The following is a 7,958-nucleotide window of genomic DNA, read 5'->3' as shown; positions in this document are numbered from 1 at the left end:
GTGAGCGGGCTTAAAGAGGGGACGACTTGGTGGGGTAACTCGGCAAGCCAACTTATCGAGGCGAGATGGTGAGTCGACTTGGTGAGCTGACTTGGTGAGCGCACTTAAAGAGTCAACTTCGTGAGGTGACTCGGCGAGTTAGCCCGCTGATGCGACTTGGGCGGGCCGACCTGGCGAACGAACTTAAAGAGGCGACTTGGGCGGGCTGACCTGGCGAGCGAACTTAAAGAGTTGACTTGGCAACGCACTTGAACAATCGACTTGGTGAGCTGACATGGTGAGTGGGCTTAGAGAAGCAACTCGGGGGGGGGGCGACTTGATGAACGGACTTAAAGGGTCGACTTGGCGGGGTGACTTGATGAACGGACCTAAAGAGTTGACTTGGTGAGAGTACTTGGCGGGGTGAACTGATGAACGGACTTAAAGAGTCGACTTGGTGGGAGTACTTGGTGGGCCGACTTGATGAATGGACTTATAGAGTCGACTTGGTGAGAGTAGTTGTTCTGGTGACTTGATGAACGGACTTAAAGAGTCGGCTTGGCGGGGTGACTTGATGAAAGGACTTAAACAGTCGACTTGGTCGGGTGACTCGATGACCGAACTTAGAGGGTCGACTTTGCGGGGTGACCTGATGAACGGACCTAAAGAGTTGACTTGGTGAGAGTACTCGGTGGGGTGACCTGATGAACAGACTTAGAGAGTCGACTTGGTGAGAGTCCTTGGTGGGCCGACCTGGTTGGGTGACTTCGTGAACTGACTTAAAGAGTCGACTTGGTGGGAGTACTTGGTGGGGTGACTTGATGAACGGACTTCAAGGGTCGACTTGGCGAGGTGACTTGATGAACGGTCCTAAAGAGTTGACTTGGTGTGGTGACTTGATGAAAAGACTTAAAGAGTCGAATTGGTGAGAGTACTTGGTGGGGTGACTTGATGAACGCACTTGAAGGGTCGACTTGGTGGGGTGACTTTATGAATGGACCTAAAGAGTTGACGTGGTGAGAGTGCTCGGTGGGGTGACTTGATGAACATAGTTAAAGAGTCGACTTGGTGAGAGTAGTTGGTCGGGTGACTTGATGAACGCACTCGAAGAATCGACTTGGTAAGAGTACTTGGTGGGGTGACTTGATGAACGGACTTAAAGATTCGACTTGGTGGGCCGACCTGGCGGGTGACTTGATGAACGGACTTAGAGAGTCGACTTGGTGAGAGTACTTGGTGGGCCGACCTGGCCGGGTGACTTGATGAACAAACTTAAAGAGACGACTTGGTGAGAGTACCCGGTGGGCTGGCCTGGTCACGTGACTTGATGAACGGACTTAAAGAGTCGACTTGGTGGGCCGACTTGGCCGGGTGACTTGATGAACGAACTTAAAGGGTCGACTTGGTGGGTCGAACTAGCGGGGTGACTTGGTGAGAGTACTTGGTGGGCTGACCTGGCAGGGTGACTTGATGAACGAACTTAGAGAGTCGACTTTGTGAGAGTACTTGGTGGGTCGAACTGGCGGGGTGACTTGATGAACGAACTTAAAGAGTCGACCTGGTGAGAGAACTTGGTGGGCCGAGCTGGCGGGGTGAATTGATGAACGAACCTAAAGAGTCGACTTTGTGAGAGTACTTGGTGGGCCGACCTGGCGGGGTGAGTTGATGACCGAACTTAAAGGGTCGACTTGGTGAGAGTACTTGGTGGGCCGACCTGGCGGGGCGAGTTGATGAACGAACTTAAAGAGTCGACTTGGTGAGAGTACTCGGTGGGGTGACCTGATGAACAAACCTAAAGAGTCGACTTGGTGAGAGTACTTGGTGGGCCGACCTGGCGGGGTGACTTGGTGAGCAAACTTAAAGAGTCGACTTGGTGAGAGTAGTTGGTGGGCTGACCTGGCGGGGTGACTTGATGAACGAACTTAAAGAGTCGACCTGGTGGGCCGACTTGGCAGAGTGACTTCATGAACGAACTTAAAGAGTCCACTCGGTGGGCCGACCTGGCGGGGTGACTTGATGAACGAACTTAAAGAGTCGACTTGGTGAGAGTAATTTGTGGGCTGACCTGGCGGGGTGACTTGATGAATGAACTTAAAGAGTCGACTTGGTGGGGTGACTTGATGAACGCACTTGAAAGGTCGACTTGGTGGGGTGACTCTATGAACGGACCTAAAGAGTTGACTTGGTGGGGTGACTCGATGAAAGGACTTAAAGAGTCGACTTGGTGAGAGTACTTGGTGGCTCGACTTTATGAGCAGACTTAAAGAGTCCACTTGGTGAGAGTGGGCCTAACGGGGCGATGTGGTGAGTGGGCCTAACGGGGCGAGTTGGTGGGGCGACTTGGCGAGTGGTATTAGAGAGCCGACGTGGTGAGGCGACTCGGCGAGTTGGTTCGTTGAGATGACATGGTGAGCTGACTTGGCGAGTCGACCCGGCGAGCGAACTTAAAGAGTCGACTTGGCAACGTACTCGAGCCGACTTGGTGAGGCGACCCGGCGAGCGGGCTCAAAGAGTCAACATGGTGAGGCGACTCATTGAGTCAACATGGTGAGGCGACTCATGGTGAGGAGCTATCCTTGAGGCGACTTGGTGGGCCTACTTGATTAGTCGACTTGGTGAGCCGACCTGACGAGCTGACACGGTGAGCGGGCTTAAAGAGGGGACGACTTGGTGGGGTAACTCGGCAAGCCAACTTATCGAGGCGAGATGGTCAGTATACTTGGTGAGCTGACTTGGTGAGCGCACTTAAAGAGTCAACTTCGTGAGGTGACTCGGCGAGTTAGCCCGCTGATGCGACTTGGGCGGGCCGACCTGGCGAACGAACTTAAAGAGGCGACTTGGGCGGGCTGACCTGGCGAGCGAACTTAAAGAGTTGACTTGGCAACGCACTTGAACAATCGACTTGGTGAGCTGACATGGTGAGTGGGCTTAGAGAAGCAACTCGGGGGGGGGGCGACTTGATGAACGGACTTAAAGGGTCGACTTGGCGGGGTGACTTGATGAACGGACCTAAAGAGTTGACTTGGTGAGAGTACTTGGCGGGGTGAACTGATGAACGGACTTAAAGAGTCGACTTGGTGGGAGTACTTGGTGGGCCGACTTGATGAACGGACTTATAGAGTCGACTTGGTGAGAGTAGTTGTTCTGGTGACTTGATGAACGGACTTAAAGAGTCGGCTTGGCGGGGTGACTTGATGAAAGGACTTAAACAGTCGACTTGGTCGGGTGACTCGATGAACGAACTTAGAGGGTCGACTTTGCGGGGTGACCTGATGAACGGACCTAAAGAGTTGACTTGGTGAGAGTACTCGGTGGGGTGACCTGATGAACAGACTTAGAGAGTCGACTTGGTGAGAGTCCTTGGTGGGCCGACCTGGTTGGGTGACTTCGTGAACTGACTTAAAGAGTCGACTTGGTGGGAGTACTTGGTGGGGTGACTTGATGAACGGACTTCAAGGGTCGACTTGGCGAGGTGACTTGATGAACGGTCCTAAAGAGTTGACTTGGTGTGGTGACTTGATGAAAAGACTTAAAGAGTCGAATTGGTGAGAGTACTTGGTGGGGTGACTTGATGAACGCACTTGAAGGGTCGACTTGGTGGGGTGACTTTATGAACGGACCTAAAGAGTTGACGTGGTGAGAGTGCTTGGTGGGGTGACTTGATGAACATAGTTAAAGAGTCGACTTGGTGAGAGTAGTTGGTCGGGTGACTTGATGAACGCACTCGAAGAATCGACTTGGTTAGAGTACTTGGTGGGGTGACTTGATGAACGGACTTAAAGATTCGACTTGGTGGGCCGACCTGGCGGGGGTGACTTGATGAACGGACTTAGAGAGTCGACTTGGTGAGAGTACTTGGTGGGCCGACCTGGCCGGGTGACTTGATGAACAAACTTAAAGAGACGACTTGGTGAGAGTACCCGGTGGGCTGACCTGGTCACGTGACTTGATGAACGGACTTAAAGAGTCGACTTGGTGGGCCGACTTGGCCGGGTGACTTGATGAACGAACTTAAAGGGTCGACTTGGTGGGTCGAACTAGCGGGGTGACTTGGTGAGAGTACTTGGTGGGCTGACCTGGCAGGGTGACTTGATGAACGAACTTAGAGAGTCGACTTTGTGAGAGTACTTGGTGGGTCGAACTGGCGGGGTGACTTGATGAACGAACTTAAAGAGTCGACCTGGTGAGAGAACTTGGTGGGCCGAGCTGGCGGGGTGAATTGATGAACGAACCTAAAGAGTCAACTTTGTGAGAGTACTTGGTGGGCCGACCTGGCGGGGTGAGTTGATGACCGAACTTAAAGGGTCGACTTGGTGAGAGTACTTGGTGGGCCGACCTGGCGGGGCGAGTTGATGAACGAACTTAAAGAGTCGACTTGGTGAGAGTACTCGGTGGGGTGACCTGATGAACAAACCTAAAGAGTCGACCTGGTGAGAGTACTTGGTGGGCCGACCTGGCGGGGTGACTTGGTGAGCAAACTTAAAGAGTCGACTTGGTGAGAGTAGTTGGTGGGCTGACCTGGCGGGGTGACTTGATGAATGAACTTAAAGAGTCGACCTGGTGGGCCGACTTGGCAGAGTGACTTCATGAACGAACTTAAAGAGTCCACTCGGTGGGCCGACCTGGCGGGGTGACTTGATGAACGAACTTAAAGAGTCGAATTGGTGAGAGTAATTTGTGGGCTGACCTGGCGGGGTGACTTGATGAATGAACTTAAAGAGTCGACTTGGTGGGGTGACTTGATGAACGCACTTGAAGGGTCGACTTGGTGGGGTGACTCTATGAACGGACCTAAAGAGTTGACTTGGTGGGGTGACTCGATGAAAGGACTTAAAGAGTCGACTTGGTGAGAGTACTTGGTGGCTCGACTTTATGAGCAGACTTAAAGAGTCCACTTGGTGAGAGTGGGCCTAACGGGGCGATGTGGTGAGTGGGCCTAACGGGGCGAGTTGGTGGGGCGACTTGGCGAGTGGTATTAGAGAGCCGACGTGGTGAGGCGACTCGGCGAGTTGGTTCGTTGAGATGACATGGTGAGCTGACTTGGCGAGTCGACCCGGCGAGCGAACTTAAAGAGTCGACTTGGCAACGTACTCGAGCCGACTTGGTGAGGCGACCCGGCGAGCGGGCTCAAAGAGTCAACATGGTGAGGCGACTCATTGAGTCAACATGGTGAGGCGACTCATGGTGAGGAGCTATCCTTGAGGCGACTTGGTGGGCCTACTTGATTAGTCGACTTGGTGAGCCGACCTGACGAGCTGACACGGTGAGCGGGCTTAAAGAGGGGACGACTTGGTGGGGTAACTCGGCAAGCCAACTTATCGAGGCGAGATGGTGAGTCGACTTGGTGAGCTGACTTGGTGAGCGCACTTAAAGAGTCAACTTCGTGAGGTGACTCGGCGAGTTAGCCCGCTGATGCGACTTGGGCAGGCCGACCTGGCGAACGAACTTAAAGAGGCGACTTGGGCGGGCTGACCTGGCGAGCGAACTTAAAGAGTTGACTTGGCAACGCACTTGAAAAATCGACTTGGTGAGCTGACATGGTGAGTGGGCTTAGAGAAGCAACTCGGCGGGGCGACTTGGCGAGCACACCTGCTGGGGCAAGGTGGTAAAACGACTAGGTGATTCGACTTGGTGAGCTGACTTGGTGAGCGAACTTAAGGGGTCGACTTGGTGAGGCAACCTGAATAGTCGACTCGGTGAGGTGACTTGGGGAGCCGACATGGTGAGCGGTCTTAAAGAAGATGCGACCTGGTGGGGCAACCTGGTGAGGCGAGACGGTAAGTCATCTTGGTGAGCCGGCTTGACGAGCTGTGAGTGGACTTAAAGAGTCAATTCTTGATTTGGCAAAGACCACATGGTTAGATGACTTGGTGAGCCGACCTGGCTAGCAAAATTGGCAAGCAAACTTATAGAATCGACTTGCTGTCCCCAGCCAAGATCGCACGCCTGGGTCGACCCAACTTGGGTCACCCGACTAGGTCAACCCATCTCCGTCGCCCCAGCCTCGGGCGACCCGACTGGGTCGCCAGAGTGGGTCGACGAGGGGAAAAAAAAAAAACAAACAAAAAAAATCATGAGAGGCCCTGTACAGCGAAAAGCGCTAAATTTTGCGCATTACAAAAAAAAAAAAAAAAAAAAACAAGTTACCCGCTTTTGGATCACGCACAAGTTTCAGTTCACGTATTGCCGAGCCGACTCGAGGCGTTACGCCTAGCTAGCCGGATTCGAGGTAGGGTAGCCGAAACGATTCGATTTGAGAATTTTCTTTATAAAAAGAGATCATGATAGGCCTCGTAAGGCAAAAAAGAATGAAATTTTGGGAGTTAAAAAAAAAAACGTTACCCGGTTTTGGATCGCGCACAGGGCTCGGGTCACGTAGCATCGAGGTGCCCTGGGTGACATGATTCGAGCGAAAAGTCGACGGTGGCATGAGCCGTGCAAAAACATTGGAGGCCATTAAGGCTCGAGGTGCTTTGAGTCGAGGTTGCCGAGGCGGGTCGGGTTGAAAACTTTGGGCGTTAACCAAAAAGAAAAAGTTAACCGCTTTTGGATCATGTACACGGCTCGGGGCACTTAGAATCAAGTCGAGCACGGTGACATGAGTCGTGCGAAAAATTTGGAGACGACTCGTGTCGGGGCATCCGACTCTATTCGAGTTCAAAACTTTGGGACTTGACAAAAAAAAGAAAAAAGAAAAAGTTACCCGGTTTTGGATCACGTAAGTGACTCGGGCCACTCAGAATCAAGGCGAGTGCGATTACATGAGTCGAGGGAAAAAAAAAATGGAGGCGGTTAAGGCTTGAGGCAATTCGAGTCGGGGTAGCTGAGTCGATTTGAAAACTTTGGCCGTTAGCCAGAAAAAGAGTTAATCGCTTTTGGATCACGTACATGACTTGGGGCACATAGAATCAAGTCAAGCACGGTGACATGAGTGGTTCGAAAAAATTGCAGGCGATTAAGGCTCGAGGCGATTTGAGTTGGGGTTGCTGACACGATTCGGGTTGAAATCTTTGGGTGTTAACCAAAGAAGGAAGAAGTTAACCACTTTTGGATCACGTACATGACTCGAGGCACCAAGTCGAGCACGGTGACATGAGTCCTGCGAAAAAACTGGAGGCGGTTAAGGCTCGAGGCGATACGAGTCGGGGTCGCCGACACAATTTGGGTTGAAAACTTTGGGCGTTAACCGAAAAAAAGAGTTGACCGCCTTTGGATCACGCACATGACTCGGCGCACTTAGAATCATGTCGAGCACGGTGACATGAGTCGTGCGAAAAAATTGGAGGCGGTTAAGGCTCGACGCGATTCGAGTCGGGGTTCGGGTAATTCGGGCGATTCGTGTCGGGGTTGCCGACACGGTTCGAGTTGAAAACTTTGGGCATTAACCCCCAAAAAAAAAAAAGATTGACCTCTTTTGGACCACGTACATGACTCGGGGCACTTAGAATCAAGTCGAGCACGGTGACATGGGTTGTGCGAAAAATTCGGAGGCGATTCGAGTCGGGGTAGCCAACTCGATTTGAGTTCAAAACTTTGGGCGTTAACCAAAAAAATAAGTTGACCGGTTTTGGATCACGTACATGAGTCGTCTGCCCTCGCAAAAATTACAAAACCCGGGGACCCGCCTGGAATTTGCAGTCAGAAGACTTTTCTGCCCTCACAAAAATTTACAAACCCCACCCGCTCGAAATTTGGACTTGGAAGTTTTTTCCGCCCTCGCGGAATTTACAAACCCCACCCGCTCGAAATTTGGACTTGGAAGTTTTTTCCGCCCTCGCGGAATTTACAAACCCCACCCGCTCGGAATTTGGCACTTGGAAAATTACGAAACCCCGCCTGCCCGGAATTTGGACTTGGAAGATTTTTCCGCCCTCACAAAAATTGCAAACCCGACCCACATGGAAAACTTTTTCGCACTTGCGGAAATCACAAAACCCCACCCGCGGGGAATTCGGCACTGCGGAGATTTTTCCGCCCTT

This window comes from Cupressus sempervirens, chromosome 2 (genome assembly GCF_028749045.1).
Source record: "Cupressus sempervirens isolate cs-2001-9-10 chromosome 2, ASM2874904v1, whole genome shotgun sequence".
NCBI lineage: Eukaryota > Viridiplantae > Streptophyta > Pinopsida > Cupressales > Cupressaceae > Cupressus > Cupressus sempervirens.
This window is presented reverse-complemented; position numbering follows the sequence as displayed.